Here is a 19275-nt window from a genome sequence, read left to right on the forward strand (position 1 = left end):
TGGCTTTTCTCAAGACAGATACAGTTGAGGTACAGTCCAAGATGTGTGTAGCTCCTTCTTAGTTAAGAGTATTCTGGGCTGTATGCATGACTCCTCTCATGGCTTAAATAACAAGGATAGTGGAGCACATTGTCTCAGACCTACAGTCCTTCAGACTTTATCTGTGGGTCCTGCCTCTGGGGTGAGACCTCTTGGACTTCCTAGTGTTTTCACAGAAAGAGCAAAGCCAAAAATGGGGCAGGCAGTGGAATCAAGAACAGATACCGACAAATGGGTCTGACATCAACACCCACCTCTAGTACAAGTGGGGAAAATGGAGCCAGGTTAAGTCGAGGTCAGGTGTCAAATTGACAAGACCAGACATGTCCAGGATGAGAGCATGAAAGTAATAAAAATAAACTGAAGGTAGATCTGAGATCAGAGTTGTCAAGGAGATGAGACAGGTGGAAATGAGACAAGGTAAGGAAACTAGAAAGTAGGTGGTTCTAGAAACATGATAACCTGCATGAATAGTTTATGACCATACAGGTCTTTTCTTTAGGAGGTCCCACACCAAGCTTTGAAGGTAAACCTTGACTGGTCTTAAAGGTACAGTGCTTGCAACCTGATATCTGAGCATCCTATCTTCCCTTTTATGGAATGGCTGAGACTTATTTGCAGGAGAGGCACACCCAGTTAACTCAAATGCTTAGAACACTGTAGTGAAAGGTCAGGCATGCGATCAATCCCCTTGAGAGCCAGTTAGGTTAGCTCTGTCTCAATGTCATATCTCTGCCTTCAGCCTCAGGCAGCTCTCTGGGGGAATAAATACCATTAATCAGAGGGGGCACCAGGCAAGTTCATGTGGACTGAGCAACAAAAACCCATTCTTTCTCTTGGAAAGGATCTCAGTACTCATGGTGACTCAGCAGCATGTTCCTTTTATGAGGACAGCACAGACTTTGGGGGTTTATCACAGAGCATAACCATTTCATTTCTCTCCAAAGAAATAACAGACTTAAGATAGAATATTATTGAACTCATGTTTTTTAATTCATAATATGATGATTTGATGATGTTGGGTTGATCTTTGCACCCCTTAATTTAATATTGCTCTTCTTTCACTCAAGTACAAATAATCAGACATAAACACTTCCCAGATAGGCAGATTATTCTGCACTGCTCAAGCAATCTCCTTCTGTTTTATTAAATTAAAAAGAGAAGACAAAAAGCTCTGTGAGTGAGTCTCTTTCGTGCCACCCCAAAGCACGCTTCCCGGGTCTTTTAGGCAAAGCATGACCTCTAGGATCCCCAATGAAGTTGTCATGATTTAATCTGGAGAGATTACATCTCAGGCATTTTCAGTGTTGTCATGTTTTTCTTCTTTGCATTTTGCTCCCCTCTGCTTGGTGAAGTAAGCTTCAGCTGGCATTTTATGATTTGAGTAGTTAACTCTTCTGATTCTGAACAAAGGACCATACTTCATTCTGACAATTTGTACCCTCCAGGCTTTCCTCATGAGTAGTTCCTTCCCAACCTCTTTGGAGAGAAATGGTGAAAGTCTATTTATTCAGTACTCCTCATGGGTAAAGGCTCTTCCAATCTATAAATAAAACAAATTTAGATTTTACAAGGTTACTGAATGCCATGGACAGTGGACTGGCTGGTCCAAGGATTTTCACAAAATAGCCAAGGGCTGTGTATGAAGAGTCTTTTATTGTGTTAAGATCTTAACCAAATACTACTACTACTACTACTACCACCACCACCACTACTAATAATAATAATAATTTCCTCTTTGTTGTAGACTTCCTTACTAAAAAGGAAGAATGCCAAAATTGACCATACCCTGAGAATATGATGGTTGAAGGATTTATGGTTACTTATTACATTTGAAATTAGGTTAAAATCTTCCAAGAATAAGGACTCTAATGAAAGTTCTATTTGTGCATTGAATGCCATTTAATTGAACATTTACCATGTGCCTACTGGTAGGTTTAAATTTTTACACCAGGACATTTAAAGTGATATAAGAATAAATAAAATATCCTTATCCTTTAATAGAATTCATTGATGGAGCCAATCATGGTTTTTAATTTTTGTAATCCTTCATAAATGTTAGAATGTAATTATTACTATTTTAGTGTAAAGGATAGAAGAAATCAAGGTAGTGTAAAATGGAAAGGACGTTTGAAATGAGACAGACCTGGGTTCACATTTTTGCCTTGGTCCTTACTAGCTGAGCAACCTTGGGAACATTCTGCTGAAAAATGAAGAGAATGATAATTCATGAGGTTCTTGTGAAGAGTATAGTACACAGCTATCAACGCTCAACAGTCTGTGCCCAAAGATGCAGTTTCCCTTTCCCTTTCCCTTTCCTACAGTAACTTCTTATAATGATGCAGGGGGAGTAAAAGTTTAAGTTGGGGGAATTCAGGAAGGGTTATGGGAAGAAATAACATTTTACCTGAGGAATGAGTAGATCCAAGAAATCCTATAAATTCTGTGCAAAGAGAAATAAGAATATGGCTAATGTGGGGAGGAGAGCTTCCATGACCAAAGACCTAGAGTCAGAGTCAATTCCTAAGAGTAAATTAAGAATTGAGGAGGATACAGTTTAGGAAGAAGAATGGCATCAGCAAAGGCCAGAATGAGGTAACAATTGCATGTATTTATGAAAAATATATTCAAGAAAATTATAGAGTAGATAGGGTAGGAGAAATAAGGAAGAGGAGAGTAAAATAACATTTATTGAGTACCTCTTATGTGCCAGACATTGAACTTCCTGTTCTATATACCTTGTTTCAATTAATGCTCATAATACTGAGATATGGATTATTAGTTCCTCAGCAGACTTAGAGAGTTTGAATTATGTGCTTAACATAATTACATAACATAACATAAGGTTGTAGAGATAGTTAAGGACAGAGACAAAATTCAAATCTAAACCTATATTACTCTACATCCTAGTCATTCAGTAGGCCTTCAGGAAAATCAACTTACTGGATTTTGTAATCATTTAAGCATGAGATGATAAAGGACTGAAATGGGGTAATAGCCAAAATAAAAAAAAGAGAGAGAGAGAAAGATATATATATATATATATATGTATATATACACATACATATATACATATATATATATGGAGAGAGAGAGAGAGATGGATGGATGGACAAATACATGAAAAATGAATAGACGGATGTATGGATGTCTTGGTGAATGGTAGTATCAATACAGTGAAAGAACTGGAAAAAATAAGGCATCGAATAATAACTTTTGGTGCTAGAACATCTAGTAAAATCTGACGGCGTTAATCAAGACAAAATGTAGGAAGAAAGAACAAGTTACTAGAAAAGGGGGAAACATTTGGTGCTGTGACTCAGACAAATTTTATGGGAGTTATCTGCTAAAACGCAGCTAAATGGGACTCTGCTCATGGGACGCCCAGGGCCGCAGGGACAGATCTGCCCCCTTGCCCCATGGGCAAGTGGACCCGCTGGTGCCAGACACGCAGACCAACTCAGCCTGTATGGGGAGACTCAGGCTGAGTCTGCCACAGCACTCACCACATAGCTCGCATCAGGATGTGGATGGAAATAGTTAATTAGTGAAAAATTAGGAAAATAAATACTTCAGGTGTTCGGCTGGTAAAAGAACAGGTTGTTCCTTTTTCCTTTTGATCCGCATTGGAGTCACTTGCAAACGGAATGCTCACCAAGCTTGCTGTGCGAGGACTCTAAGAATGCCCTCCACCTAGAGAACCCTCACTCATGCATCAAGTCCAGTTCCAGCAACCTCTCCTCTGAAACCTTCTCATCCATGTGGACCTGATTGAGTCACTTAATGAAACAGGAATGCCAGGTTTCAGAATTTCCTTCCCTATACTGTTCCACAGTCGTGTGGGTCATAAGAGATTTTGCGTGAGTTTGGGCTAGTCAGATTGACAGAGTCCATATTCATTTTACTTCCTGAAGGTCATCACGCCTGATGTCACTTCTTGGCTGACTTGTTGCCATGGGGCAGTAGGCAGATCAGTCCCCTCTGGGTCTTCTTTCAGTCTGTCCAATTCCTGGGTCCCATGCAGGTGTACGAACATGAGGAAAGACCCCTCCCCGCCCCGCACTGGACTCTCACATCATTGAAGGTGAAACCTTGAGGTCAATGAGAGACAGACACAGGTTCCAGGTCATCTCATGGACCCCACTTTGTCCCTGCTCTCCTCCACTTCACATCCATCTTTCTGACCCAATGTACATTCCATTGACCACGGGCTCCACAGCCAGCCCCAAAGACCAGGGATCAGTAAAGTACAGCCTACAGGACAAATCTGTTTTGATTTTTTTTTAATAAAGTTTATTGGAACACAGTCATGTTCATTTGTTTGTGAACTGTTAGGGGCTGCTTCTGTGCTAAATCAGCAAGATTGACTAGTTGCTATGTAGAGACCATATGTCTTGCAAAACCTGAAATATTTACTGCCTGGCCGTCTATGGAAAAAGTTTGCCAAACCCTGGCAAAGACAATAGTCCTACATGGACTGTTAAACCAATTCCCATAATTCTGTAAGGTCAAATCCCTACATATATATGCATATATATATATATAATGTGTGTGTGTGTCTGTGTGTGTGTCCACATGTAGGAATATACTGATGTTTATCAGTTTTGCTTCTCTGCTCAAATGCTGTTTACACAGTCTCTACTCCATCCGATACTTGTGAAGCAGGAAAGTTACCACAGTATTTTGCTATTAAAGCACTTGCCATATTGTATTGTAATTGGTTTGTATCTCTGTCCATGTAGTCTCCTTTATTCAATGAACTCTTAGAAGCCCTGTTTCTCCAAACACAATGTTCAATAAAAAGTCATTAAATTAGTAAAAAAGTGAATGAGCAAGCAGTGAGTGAATGAATAAATGTAGAAAAGAACATGTGGATGTTTCTCTTCCCCTCATTTGGTCTCTCTAGCTTCTGTAAATGTGTGTGGTCACATACCAGCACTCGGAGCCAGGATCTGGCAGACTGATGCTCAGTTCCCAGGCTTGGTGCTGGCCCAGGCTGCTCAGCATGGCGGGCCACAGAGCTCCTTCCTGGGGGCCGTGTGGTCCTTCATGCTCACAACTTGACAGGGCCCAAGTCCAGTTCTGGGCACGCAGTGCTCCACTTAACAGCAGTGCTGCTGGTGGCAGACAGCCCTGTAGTCACCGCGGTGACGATGGCCCTCTGCCCCAGCTGCTGTAGGAGTGCTGGCAGGTGCTGGCAGAGAGGGCGCTGACTGGTGGAAAGCACCTGGTCTATGACAAGCATGTTGATGCTCATGGCCTCAGTTGAATCTCCTGATAGCTAAGGGCATAGAGGAGGACTCATTGAGGACCGGGATTCTCCATGACCCCGGTCTGGTCACGTGATGGCTTTGTGTTTCAGTTTCTCCCCTACCGAGATCTAAAGTGCTGTGATTTTGTGATTAAGAACTCGGCATCAAATCAATGGCTTTTGACTCCTGCTAACATAGGTTCTGTCTGCCCCCATTTTGCCTCTCAAAAAAGAAGCCTCTTCAGAGAGGAAAATGAGAAGGGAGTGCATGATAACAGGAATAGATCACTATCCTGATACTGTTGTAAATAGAAATAAATGTAATTGACACTTACTAAGCACTCCCGTGCCAAAATCTCTGCTAAGCATTTCAGATGACTATTAGTTGCTACTGTCTTCGGAAATCAAGTTTTGTGTGTGTGCGTGTATATATATGTGTGTGTGTGTGTGTGTCTGCATCTGATAAGACATGTGGCACACACAGGAAAAGTCAATTCAAATAGTGTTCATTTTTTTTTTTTGACTACCCTAAGTCGCATGTGCCATTTCTGCATATATACATGCAGAAATATACATCAATATATAATAAAGATATCTCTATATTTCTATATATATATCAGTCAATCTGTATCTCTGTTGTTAATTTTTAATAACAGTGATAAAAATCACACTGATATTTATTGAGTACCGACCATGTACCAGGCATGTATACATCATAGATTTCACTTAATCTCATAACAACGTTTCATAATGGTCTCTGTCCCAGTTTTACTGTGGAAGAAACTGAGGATCAGAGAGCCTAAGTAACATGCGTGAGGTCACACAGCCAGGAAGTAAGAGAGCCTAAATTCAACCCCAACCCTGTCTGACTCTGAAGTGCAAGCTGTTTCTGGGGTGCTGAGTCACCCCACGGCAGTGTGTCTGGAAGGACTCACACCGTCCTGCAGCTGCATGAGCACAGCCTGGTGCCTTGATCTCTCATCCTCAGGGCAAGGTCTTAGACAACATCTTAGGAGCAAGATCTGTGGCCACAACCCACAGCCAGACACTTTCAAATAATAGCAAGTGCCGCGAACACATGAGAAATACTTACTTACTGGGTCAGTGTCAAAGCTGTAAGGGAATCAGGGATCAGCACCCACATTGCTCTAGGTGAGAACACAGAGCCCACAGAAGAGAGCTGCTGGTCCCGTTTCGACAAAGGTGGAGTTTAAACTAGGTCTCTTTATCAGGTCATCTTTCTTCTCCCCTGGTACTGCCTCCTCTGCACTCCTGCTCTCCTTGGGAAATTGAGTGTGATTGTGTGTGAGCATGTATGAGCGGGTGTGTGTGTGTGTGTGTGTGAGAGAGAGAGAGAGAGAGAGAGACAGTGGCAGGAGAGTGCTGCGCGGAGAGGAGACCCAGTTGAGGAAGAAAGCCAGGAAGACTAGTATCTTTTTAAAGCCAGATAAAGCCTTTTAAAGGGCAGACAAGAATGGCAACATCATCATGACGGTTTCCCATCCTGGATTGGAGCAGACACAGGCCTCTGAGTGCTTTGCTGAGGCTCTCCACCGCCGCTTTGCAAACCCTAGAATGGAGACTACAGTTAATGAACGCACTGGTGCTTTGGAGTTAGCAAAGACAAAGCAATTGTGTCCCGAGGAGCTGGGGCTGGGACCGCCACTTCGTTTCCTTTCCCATGGGAAATGGGAGCGTCCCCAGCTTGGAGGAGCTTCTGTGATCCTATGTGTCTGTCTCTCTGCCTCTCTCTTCCAAATGTGTTCAGAATCTAATGATTCTCCTCCTAGCATGAATTGAAGTGATCCCTCTACACACCCCCACCCCAGTCCGCAAGGATTTGTCAGCGTGAACCCTGCAAAAGCTAGGCGGCTTGGAAAATCCGCTAGAGCGGATGGAAAAGGAAGAGTCCAGGGTGCTCCAGATTCTAACCCTCCAATATAATAAATAACGCGTGAGATGGGGCTGGGGGGTGGGCAGGGGAAAGATGCATCATTCACTTTCATTGAGGTCACACTGCCCTTCTCTGCTCTTTTCAGAGAAAAGCTTTTTTTTTTTTTTTTTTTTTTTTTTAAATTCATGCATGCCACACTCACTTACACGTGCATGCTCCTGCAAGGAGCCAGCAAAGCATTTTGGTCATCTATAGGCCACTCAGCTTCTTCAAAGTTGAGTAAGATTTATAAAAAGCCCAACATCTCCAGTATTCCCCAGCAACGGTTTATGTACCTGCATAGGCAGACGAACAAGAGACTGGGGGATGCATTAAAACACGTGTACGTATATGATGGATAGGAGAGAGAGAGTCAGAGAGGGAAAGGAAGAAAGGGACAGAGAGAATATGATACAGATCAACGCATTTGGGGAGTCTTTTTGTCTTAGGCCCCAGTGGTAGTGCGTTGGAAGGGTTCTGGAATTTCAGAACACAAAGTAGCAGTTTTAAATAATGAGAGAAGATTCCGCATGGAACGCTCATCTGGCTGTGGCAGCCTGTGACTGAATGAGAGAAAAGTGCCCTAGAAGCTATTCATTACGAATTCACTGGAAGCTCTCAAACGAGGCTGGCAGAAGCTGAAATTGAAGTGGTCTCTGACCTAATTTTCTTCTGCATGAAACATCTGCATCAAGGCTCTCTTTGATGTATTCCACTTGGCTCTGTCTACGGGATTGTATCACATGGCCTCCGTGTTGCCTCCTTATTGAAAGACAGTTCCAGCCTGTGCAAGGTAATGCAATGTTACTGTTACCCAAGCTAATCACTCAGTGTGCTCCTAAAATAGAAACAATAGCAGTTCAGAGACAATGTTGTCTGCGGGCTGTTCTGCAGCCTGGGCTCCTGGTTTTCCAACTCAGATCTGTGGTATTCGCCTCATGTGATTCCAAAACAAAGGAGAGGGAGAAGACAGGCAATGCCATGCAAGATAACGTTGAAGGACCTGCAGCTTTATATGTGAGAAGCTCCATCTTATTTGGTCCTTCAAACCATTGACTAGGATTTGGGGACCATTTAAAACCACGCAGAGCAGCCCTGAGAGACATCTGCCCTAAGAAAGGAAGGATCTCTTGATGTGGGTGTTGCATTTATTCTAAATTCAGATTGACACCCTCAAGTCAGATAGAGAGAGAGAGAGAGAGAGAGAGAGAGAAGGATGTGCATTGAATGTCTAGTGTTTTGTGATTCTTCAGTGATCTATGAACTACCTTTAAAAATTGTCTTTCCCCTCTTAAATTCTCCCAACCTAGGTAGGATGCAGGAGTGAATTTTAAAAGGCAATAATGATAATAATCTTTTTTTAAACAACTGTAATGAGCATCTTCTTTATCCTGGCAAAATAGCTCTTGCCTTTCTCCATAAAGGTTTGCGGCACGGACTTCGTTAATGGTGTGCTGCTGTCCCCCCACCATCCTGGCATTATGTGAATAACGGTGGTGTCTTTGTGTCCCACCCCCTGAAGAAAAAACCTTTGAAATTCTAAATGACTGTGCTGCAGGTTTTAATGTCTGCTTCTAAGAAAGAATTGAGAAATGCTCACTCACTGAGCAAGATGCAGCACGCCTTTGAAAAGCCTTTCTGCCTGACTCCTCTGTCCCACGAATTTAGATGAATATACATTCTTGTAGACCCCCTAGTTCTCTTTATGCCAGAAAGAATTACAGATGTGATCAACAGCCTCCTTTAGCCCAAATATTGATCCCCCCTTCTAGTGTTTCTGAGTCAAACACAGCAATACAATTAGAAGAATTTGGAGGCCAGGAGACAGGGGATGAGATGGTTCTGGGCTGGGGAGGACACTGTAAGAAAGAGTCAAACATATGGGTGCACGTTGTCCTACCTTTTAAGGAAATCTCTGCAGAGAGCCCATTTGTGTTGGGGCCACAAGGATCTTTATTGATCCTCCAGAATTAAAGCAAGTTATCCTCCTCTACCAGGAAGGCTTCCCTCATTGCCCTGACTCTACTAAGGCTTTCCAAGTGCTCAACTTGCCAGAGCAACTGTGTTCTCCTCTAGCAAAACACTGTATTGTCTGTCTTGTCTCCCTGGCTATGATGTCTTGAGGGCAGGCCCTGTGTCTTGTCTTTGTAGTCACGATGTCCGCCACAAGTAGGCTCACTATAATTGGCCTGAAACTTTTCTGGTTTTAGCATGAAGAAGCGGGTGTCCTGGGAATCCCCTCATCCCTGGGAAAACCACTAGGTGCACAGCATGTGCTCAATGAGTGTGTGAAGTGCATCAGTCAGAACAATGTTTATCACCTTTGTTTTGTAAGTAGAAAACTCCAAGGTTCGTGTTGATCACCCACGTTACTGATTAGTATTCATCACCCACAGTATCCCTCTGCCAGAAGGTGAAAATGTCAACACAGCCTAACTCTCCCAGTCGTCATGCCCACCTGACATGCAGCAGACCTGCCAAATCCTGCAGTCACAGAGTCAGAGTTCCAGGCTGGGAAGAGGACCCGAGGCCGTCGGGGGCACAGTGTGGTTCTGTGCTCTGCTTTCCGCAAGGGTCTCATTAACAAATAGGAGACATCGCTTACAGAGGCCTGAGTTGTCATAAGGTGTGGAGAGAGAAAGAGGTGTGGAGAGGTGTGGAGGTGTGGAGAGAGAAAGAGAGAGAGAAAATTTGAGGGGAAAACAGGAGGGACGAGGGAAAGTCCAAACTCCAAAAGGCTGGTGCTCAGCTTTCGTGGAGATGCTAGGATTATCGGGACCTGCAAGTCCCTGTACGATCTGGCCCAGCCTCCCTTTCTCATTTCATCCCCTATCACTGCTTCTTCATTTACCCCCATTCCAGCCAAAGAGGCCTCCGTGCTACTCCTCAAACACACACATGCAACCCTACTTGGAGTGTACCAGGTACTAAGTACTCCCCTCCTTGGAGGGTTCTTCCCCTAGAGATTCATGTGGCCTGCTTCATCGCCATTCATCATGGCCCTTGTTCAGAGATCTTACCTTACCACCCAGTACACGTGAACACCTCTCTGCCCACCTCTGCTCATCCCCGACCCTGGTTTAATGCCCCTCACAGCCCTTACCCCCTCCAGACGCATGGTGTATTTGATGATGGTTTACCTAGAGCAGTCCTGTCTGAGAGAACTTCCTGTGACAGTGGTGAGCTCTACAGCTGTGCTCTCCAGCGTCCAGGGGCAACTGAGAGACTTAAAATTCATATATTTGAGTACTTGAGATTTGCTAGTGAAATTGATGAGCTCAGTTTTAATTTTTTAAACTTGTATTCCTTTAATTTAAATTCAAATAGCCATATGTGACGAGTGGCTACCAGTGAGGTTCCAGGAAAGTCCTTGAGAGCCGGAATTATTTTCTCTTTTGTTTCCTGTCATATCTGCCCATTCCCAGAGCAATAGGAGGCCTTTGACAAATCTTTTTAAAATAAATTGAAAATATGGACGTAGAACAGCCATCTCTGATCAGGGAACAACCTAACAAGCCAACCTAACAACCTAACAACCTAACCAGCTAATTCTAAATTTGAATTATCCCAGGTCATGGTTCAAAATGATAACGTGTCTAAGAAGACCTGTCAGTGGCAGAAGTTGTCAAAGGGGCTTTCTCTAGTCAAAATATGTTACCCCTTGTCCCTGAACCTCAGTTTCCTTATCTGTTAAATTGGGAGTATTTGGCTCTTGGTATTTAGGAGCTCTGTTACTGAATAGGTACTCAATACACTGAGTTCTCCAGCGACACAAAAAGTGTATGTGTAAGCATATGGCTCTATGTAGAAAAGCACTTTGAAGAATGCTAATCTGTGATGCTCTTGCCAGTGATTACTATTTTAGAGGAGGGGGATGATTGATTTTCATTACGAAATGAGTCTCTGCCTCAAAAAAAAAAAATTCTACAACAGAATTCTCTTAAAATAGCTAACTCCTTGATGCTTTTTAAGTAAGAATAGATCCTTGAAAAACCCAGGGGCCATGCAATTTATTACACAAACCAAAGCAAAGTTCACCCGAATTTTCAAGAGAGCTTCAGGATGTTCCTTTGGCTTAGTTACTTTCTCATGACGTCTTCTTTTTCTAGAACTTTGCTCTAATTTAGTGGCAATCTTGGAAGGGTCTGACATTCATTCCTTCTCTTGGTTTCAGCAAGTTTTTATAAAATCCCAAATGTGCCAACCACTCTTCTTGACACTGGGAATATACTTCTACAAAATGAAAAACTGAATAAGGTAATACATGTGAAGCTTTTAAAATAGTACCCGACACACTAAACAACCAGTAGTAGTTGTTGTTTCTCTTGTTGTACAGAACTTGGAGTCCAGCAGGGGAGGGACAAAAGAAACAACTGGACATATATATGACCAGAACTAGCTCCAATGCAAAGTGCTATAGCAAATATGAAATAGGTGTAGCCTGTGACCTTAGGAACAGCACCTGACACTTCGCCCCAGCATGGCCCAGTGTCCAGCCATTAAGTAGTAGGATTTCTGATCTAAATTACAGAGGTAATAAGATCTTGCTTCTGGAATATTGTTGAGTCGGCCCCAAGTGGCTTATGAAAAGTGTGGTCAGACCACTTAAAAAGACAGAGAATTATTATTTCATCTTCTTGATTGATTTTTTTTTCCTACTGGCCAATTAATATTGTTTAGTAAATGTCTGTAGATATGGCCAGAAAACAGAGTGATAGGGTTTCTGGGAACGGGGACTACTTCACATTAGGTAGTCAGTGACCGCTGCTGCTAGGAGGGGAGGGGATAGTCGACAAATGACAAGGAGGAACCAGATCCAAAGATCTAGGGGCACAGAGTGAATTCCAGTTAGTAGACATTGACTGAAAACTGCTTGGGGCAAATCTAACACTGGGGCAATGGAAAGACAGGAAGGAGGATAAGACAAGTGTCTCCCTTTAGGGACTTCATAGTTTGTAGGGGAGTTGAAATGTAGCCGCTAAAGCTGAGAAAGGTGAGGGCTATTGGAGAAAATCTAAAAGAACTGAGTTGGAATGAAGAAAGGATCTCACTCCATCTCACTTGGCTGCCTCCCCTTTTTCATCTTGCTTCCCCTTCTCCCTTCCCCCTCCAACACCACCAGCATTCACCCGAGCTTCCCCGAGGACAATAGAGAAGAGCCCTTGATGAGGCTGGGGGGATTCTCCTGTCTGCCTCCCAGCCCACATTTACCTCGCTTTGACTCTGCTCGATGGAAAATAAATCACAGCCACTCCATTCCCAGTCCCTGTCCCCAGGGAGCTGAGCCCTCACCTCCTCCCTGGAGCCTGCCTGCGACATGGGGTTGTCAGGTACAAAGAGAAAAACCTTCAGAGACCCACACCCCATTTGGAGAGTGAGGAGGGTCAATGGGAATAATTGCCAGCCGCTGAATGTGAGCGGCTGTAGAGGGATTGGAAGGAAAAGGTTTCAGGAAGGAAAGAAAGAAAAGGAGGGGAAAAAAGCCCTGGCCCCCTCTACTCCCCCCTCTCCCCGAACCTCCATAGTCTGCGCACAGCGAACTGCATGGTGGTCTGGGTCCTTGTAGAACATTTGTGTGCTGGACAATAGCACAGCCCGGCTTCAGATCCTCAGCTGCTGTTTTCTGGTTAGCTCTCCCTTTATGTGACTGCACAATGCGAGCCTTCAGTCACAGTGACTCTTGAGGAATACATCTGGTTTTTTCTTTCAGACACTCTGAAAAGGTCAGCCTGTTCGTTTCTTAGATGCGAGACACCACATATTTTTTTCTCCCCCCGCACTGGAAAGACAGACCTACACCTTTTCTTGCCTCCTGGTACATAATTAGACATGGTGTGGCTCTAGAAGCCAGCCAGCCAGCCAGCCCATCGTCTGCACTCTCTCCAAGAGATGTACAGCCCAGCCTCTGTGCTGCCCACCTCCTGGTCTGCTCCCAAGCTCTGAAGAGTCCTCTGAAGGGGTTCTCTGCTTGCTGTTTTGCTAATTATGACAGGGATCCCCGCCCCCCACCCACTCACTTTGCTCCCCCAATATAGTCTATGACCGATGCTGTCTCCAGCAGAGGGAAGGTTGGAGAATTTCTGGGGGAAAAAAACAACAACAACATTTTAATCATTTTCACTCCAGTGATGGTAGAGATCCTTCATGCGCATTGTAACATAATAATAAATGTGCCCATGAGGAAAGAAGGATCAGCAGCTGGTGTCTGACAAATTATCTCATTCCAGACAGGCAAACAGTCCACAGTGGGGAGAGACTGGGGCCTGAAGAAGCGATTTGGCCCTCAACTGGGGTTTCACCTCTCAGCCGATGGAGGTCCAAGTGGTCCACTGTGCGGGGGCCCCGGGGGGAGGTTTCTCTGGCATTTCTATTCTCCTGTCACCTTCAAGAGCTCCTGACAGCCATGGAAAAGAGATTACTTTCTGGGGTCAGCCAACCCATCTCACACGCCTCCTCCACGGTGTTCTTATTCTGACCACAAGAAGCCATTATAGTCCACCCCTGCCATGAGCCACGTTCTTCTGGGCTGTGTCCATGCTGTTTCCTCCTTGTCGTGGTGCCCCATCCCCACCGCACAACTCCTGCCTTGTGTTCAAAACCCATCTAGGCTCCTTCTCTAACTCTGCCAAAGAGTATTAGTTGCTCTCTTCAGAAAGCACCTTCTTCCAGTAATTTTATCACACTATGGTGAGGTTATTTGTTTTCTCTGCATTTTTGACAGCTGCTACCATGTGTTTTTAATGAACTGTGACTGTAAGGTATGGTTCTTAGTGCTTTTACTCTATAGCTTGTTTAATCCTCCTGACCCTAAGAGGGAGGAATTCTCCTCTTTTTACAAAGAGGAAATGGAAGATTTATTTACTTTGCATCCTTAGCCCCAGCATGATCCCCACCACGGGTAGTGGAGCAGGAGAGCCCAGCCTCACCTCTGCTCCTGTCTCCCGGGGGGCTCGTGCACCTCTTGGGGCCCATTGCCACATGACACGATATGGCCTATACTGCCTCGGTGGGTTGTCATGTGGTTCCAAAGGAATACACATCGCCTATGTTGTTCTTATTATAGATCCTGAATGGGAGTTTGTTTCTGGTGATTTCAGTGCTAGTTTCCTTCCAGAGTGGACACTGCCCGAGGGCCAGGATGCTGCCTGCCTTATTCACATCTCTATTCCCAGGAACTAGAATAGTACTTGTCACCCATGAGGAGCACATTTTTTAATGAATGCATGAGGAATGAACTGAGCAATACCGTGATAGGATAACTTGCTCTGTGTTTCACCTGGGTCATGACGGCAGCCAACATCCTGAGAAGTGAGGCTCTGGGACAAGACAGAGCCTACTGAGAACTGGGAACTTTTAGGCAATTATTCCTTGGTTTGCTAACTTGGATGGAACTGTCCAAAGCCCTCTTAAGTGTTTTTCCCCTGCTCAAAGAGTTACATCCCTTCCTGGTGGGATGCCAGGTGGGGTGCTATATCGAGATGATACTATTGACTTCCTCTCATCAGCATGGGAGAAAATTAAGGTTGCTCAAAGCTATCTCTTAGCATAGTTTTTAGAAGGATGTTTAAGAAGCAGCCATTTAGCAGCTATGATTCACACCCCTGTGATGGGCTGGGCAGTTACAGACACGGAGAAAGTGATGCCATGTGTGAGGATGGCGGTCACAGTTGGGGGGTATCACTCAGTCCCCAGGTGAGGACAATACCACCATCCCCCTTTTATAGATGACGGAAACTAAGTCTCAGACTGATTATATAACCTGCCAAGGACATTATGGCTTTTAAGGAACAGACTGGAAACTTGACTGACCATTAGAAACTTCGAACGCTAAGGTCAGAACATGATATTAATTCTTAAACTATCAAATGGAAAAGGTTGGGAAGCTTGGCAATCTCTGTTAATGAGAGTAATGAGGAAGCTGTATATTTGGTATCTGCACCCTTGGAAAACAGGACAAAGAAGAGAAACAATAAACTGCAGGTGTCCTTAATGGTAACACAGAACATGAGGCTATGGTAAGCCTCAAGCAGGCAGCTTCAATACACGTGCTTGGGGCAAGTGTTCAGAGATGGAACTCGCCTCTACCTTGAGTCTTCCTCCCCTGAAACCTGGAAGTGGGAGAGACCTCTTCCTTGACTGGGGCTGTCTCTAATGAGAATCCAAGACTTCAGCCTCTTAGGTTGTGTCTTCCACTTTGGGATTCAAATCTGGCTTTTGTTTTCATTCTGTAGCAGCAGCTGCCCTTCTGTGCGTGTTGATGCTAGACGTATAAAAAACTCCCGGTTATCCGTTATTTCTGGGATTTAGAAATAGCCACATCTCCTTTTCTTAGGTTGCATTTTGGAGCCAAGGAAGACCAAAGACAAAGAAAAAAAAATAGTTTCTGGTATTAGATTTCTCAATTGGTTTAAAAACCAATGTTACATTTTTAGAAGGAAAGCCAAAGGGACCCACCTGGCTCCACAGTCACTGAGCCGTCGTGGCTCCAGGACATAGAAGGAGCAGTTGAGATCTTCATTAACTCTCCTCTGTGGGAGTAACCCACCCGCTCATGGTTACGCTGACAGCTTGATTGTGCCTCTCCCTTTGGAACACGGGGTTTGCAAAGACCTTATTGAAGTCGGGACTCTGTTTTTCCACTGTTTTGAAAACTGGAATTTAAGGAAACAGGAATGTTAACGGGACTCGAAGCATCACCTGCTAAGGTGGGCTCAGTTGAAGTCACATTCCAGACACTCTGGTCACTGGAACCTTGTCCGAGGTAATTCCGAGTTGAGATGGAGAGCTGCGGAGAGACCTCAAGGGGTTCCTGAAAATGGACTTTGACAAAGCCTGCCGAAGGATTCACTGAGCATTACCAAACACACATTCTGTGCAAGACCATCCATAGTTCATCATTAAGTGTAACCTGAAGTAAGCAAATAGATGCAGTGTCTTATGTAATAATCTGTAGGTAACCATAGGTTCCTCCTAAGAACTTCCAGTTTTTCTGCACTAAAATCAAAAACAGCTCGAGGGAAATATGGCAAAAATAAGTCTTTAGCTGATCTGGCCTGGATTCCTCCTCTTGAGCTGCCCTAATTTCACTGGGCTCCATGCACGACCTTCTCCCATTAGTTGTTTCTGTTACCATGGGCTGCTAATATTGGCTTATTTGCTGTAGCTCCACTCATAGTTGTTCCAAGTTCACTGGGAGTACCGAGATTTAATCAACAACAATCTTAAGATAATGTTCTACCTCACATACCCCCCAGTATTGCCTCGACTGGGCATATTGATTATTATTCTGGAGAGGATTTCTCTTTCTATTTGCTTTTAATTGCAACTCTGGGATTCTAATCCAGTACTATCCTATAGCAATATGATGAGAACTACAAATACGAACGGCATAATGTAATGTCAAGTTTTCCAGTAGCCACATTTAAAAGAGCAAAATAAAGAGAAATCAGTGAAATTAATTTTGTATTTACATACATATATATATATATACATACATATAAAAACATCAAACATACTATTTCAGCAAGTAATCAATTTTTAAAAATCATTAGAGATCTTTTACATTTTTTTTTCTGTCATACTCTTTCCAAAATCTGGTGTGTATTTTGCCTTTATGGCACATCTGAATCAAGTGTAGTCTTACTGCATGTGCTCAAAAGCCACATGTGGCTAGTGGCTACCATATTGGATAGCATAGCACAAATCTACTCTTGGGGCTTTGTGTTCTGATGAAGTGGACATGGTAACAGAGATTTTTCATCCTGTTCCCCTGTTGGTGGGATGTATAACTCTCTGATTCAGAACAACCTGGAAACAACTTCCTGCCCCATCCCCCACCAAGGAGTTGTGCCATGACAATTCCAGTGCACCAAACTCCACAGCCTTGTCCACGTCAACCACCTGATGCTGTCGTTGTCTAGTCACTGCCTGTGCAATTGCCATGTGGAGCACAGTAACACAAAAAGCACTTCTGTTCCATAGCTTTCCTTTAGTAATGTCTTATTGTAGTTGCTGTCATTGGTTGTTTTTACCTAGGTACCATGAGAATGAGAAGATAAAATTCTTTTACTTTAGTCTTTCACTTGCTTCTTTTCTTTTCCAAACAAAGGAGACTTTGTTTCCTGTCCGTTGGAGATATTGTCAACTTCCTGCTTCCATGCTTGAGTTTCATGTTTCATGTGGCCTCCTCTTCCTGGAGACCCTCACATGCAGAATGTTCAGTAGGTCCTCTCAGAGCTCCATTCCAACTCCACTCAAGCTGCTTTGTGCCTACAAGGACAATAGGAGAGGGAGACAGACAAGGACTCAGGCCTGAAGGCAGTGGGCATGAGTAGTGACAGAAAGTAGAATACAAGGGAAGAATAGGGTAGAATAGCAGAAGAGAAAGAAGTGAGAGCAAGGAAGCCGCCTAGTGTGTGGATAGCATAGAAAATGGCTGGAGATTACAGGGGGGATGGTATTCTAAGCTGGTAGGACAATCAAAATATACGAATTGTAAAGGTTAAGTGAAATGTTTATTTTATTCCTTTCTCCTCAGTCAGCCTGACTGAATACAATTAACAGGAACACTGCACTAGCTGCATACTAAAATTAGATGTTAGTTTGGCTTCTCACTCACCGCATTAATGCACAGACACCTCTTACACATAAATGCCTTTCTCACCAAGCTCAGTCACCTTAGACATCCTGCCCAAAAGTTGTATGTTAGAAAGGAGACATGCAGCTTTTGTTTGGGAGCTCACCTGTAAAGTTAGCACCTGGTGGTGGTGGAAAACATGCCCATTTAGAGCCATCAGAACTGAGGTTGAGTCCTGGTTCCACACCATCTTGGCGATGCATCGTCGGGCAAATCCATCTACCTCACTGTTTCCTTGCCCAAGAAGAGGACAGGAACATCTCTTTCTTACCTACCTTGTCCCCACAAGAATTCTCCCAGAGAATGTGCTGCATATTCTGCTTCTAGATGTGTCACTCCACAGTGATGCCTCATTGAAGAGGATCAAATATCACCTCCGCTGGGTGATGAAAGGCCACATGCTACAGCCTCAGAGAGGTCACTCAAGGACTCTCCAAGATGGAAGGTCTACAATGGACTCTGTGATCAGACCTGCCATGTCAACTCTCCCCTCCTAAATTCGCATCAACTGTCAACTGTCCTCTTTATCTAACCCTAGTGATGGGATACGCAATGCCCATCTATGCCATGCTGACCTAATTTTCAAGCATAGACTCTTTTTTTGAGTAGGATGCCAGGTTAGAGCCATTAGTCAGCATTGTCACAAACACAAGCAAGTCATTACCGAGTAGGTCATCTTACCAAAGTTGTATTAAGAGGTTTAGAAGAAAAGTACCAGGTACCATGAGTGAGTGAAACAGGAGACTGAACACAGGCTAGTGGTCAGGACAGAGTTCCCTGAGGCCATGGTGACAGACTGAGGAGTGAGATGAATGTGAGGAGGAGGGTCCCAGACCAAGGAAATAGCTCCTGTGAAAGTTCTGAAGAAAAAGGGCCAAGGGAGTTCTGGGAAAGAAAAGGCCACCATGGGGGAGCAAAGTGTGGAAGGGTGAGGTGGGAAAGAGGTCAGGAAGCCACCCCACATGTGATGCAATACCTTGTTCCTTTGTCATTTGAGTTTATCTATAACTGCCTTGAAGTGTGGTGCCCAACTAGAGCTCAAGGGTTATAGACTTTGATTCTCTACCAGACTGCATGGGTACAGATTCGGGCGCTACAGATTACTAGCTGTGGGATCTTAGAGGAGTCATGTATTATTCTGTGAATCCTCATTATACCTGGAAATAAGAGTAATGCTCACTCAGAGTGTAGTTTAAAAGATTTGATATAGGGGCGCCTGGGTGGCTCAGTGGGTTAAGCCGCTGCCTTCGGCTCAGGTCATGATCTCAGGGTCCTGGGATCGAGTCCCACATCGGGCTCTCTGCTCAGCAAGAAGCCTGCTTCCCTCTCTCTCTCTCTCTCTCTCTCTGCCTTCCTCTCCGTCTACTTGTGATCTCTCTCTGTCAAATAAATAAATAAAATCTTAAAAAAAAAAAA

This window comes from Lutra lutra, chromosome 13 (genome assembly GCF_902655055.1).
Source record: "Lutra lutra chromosome 13, mLutLut1.2, whole genome shotgun sequence".
Taxonomy (NCBI): domain Eukaryota; kingdom Metazoa; phylum Chordata; class Mammalia; order Carnivora; family Mustelidae; genus Lutra; species Lutra lutra.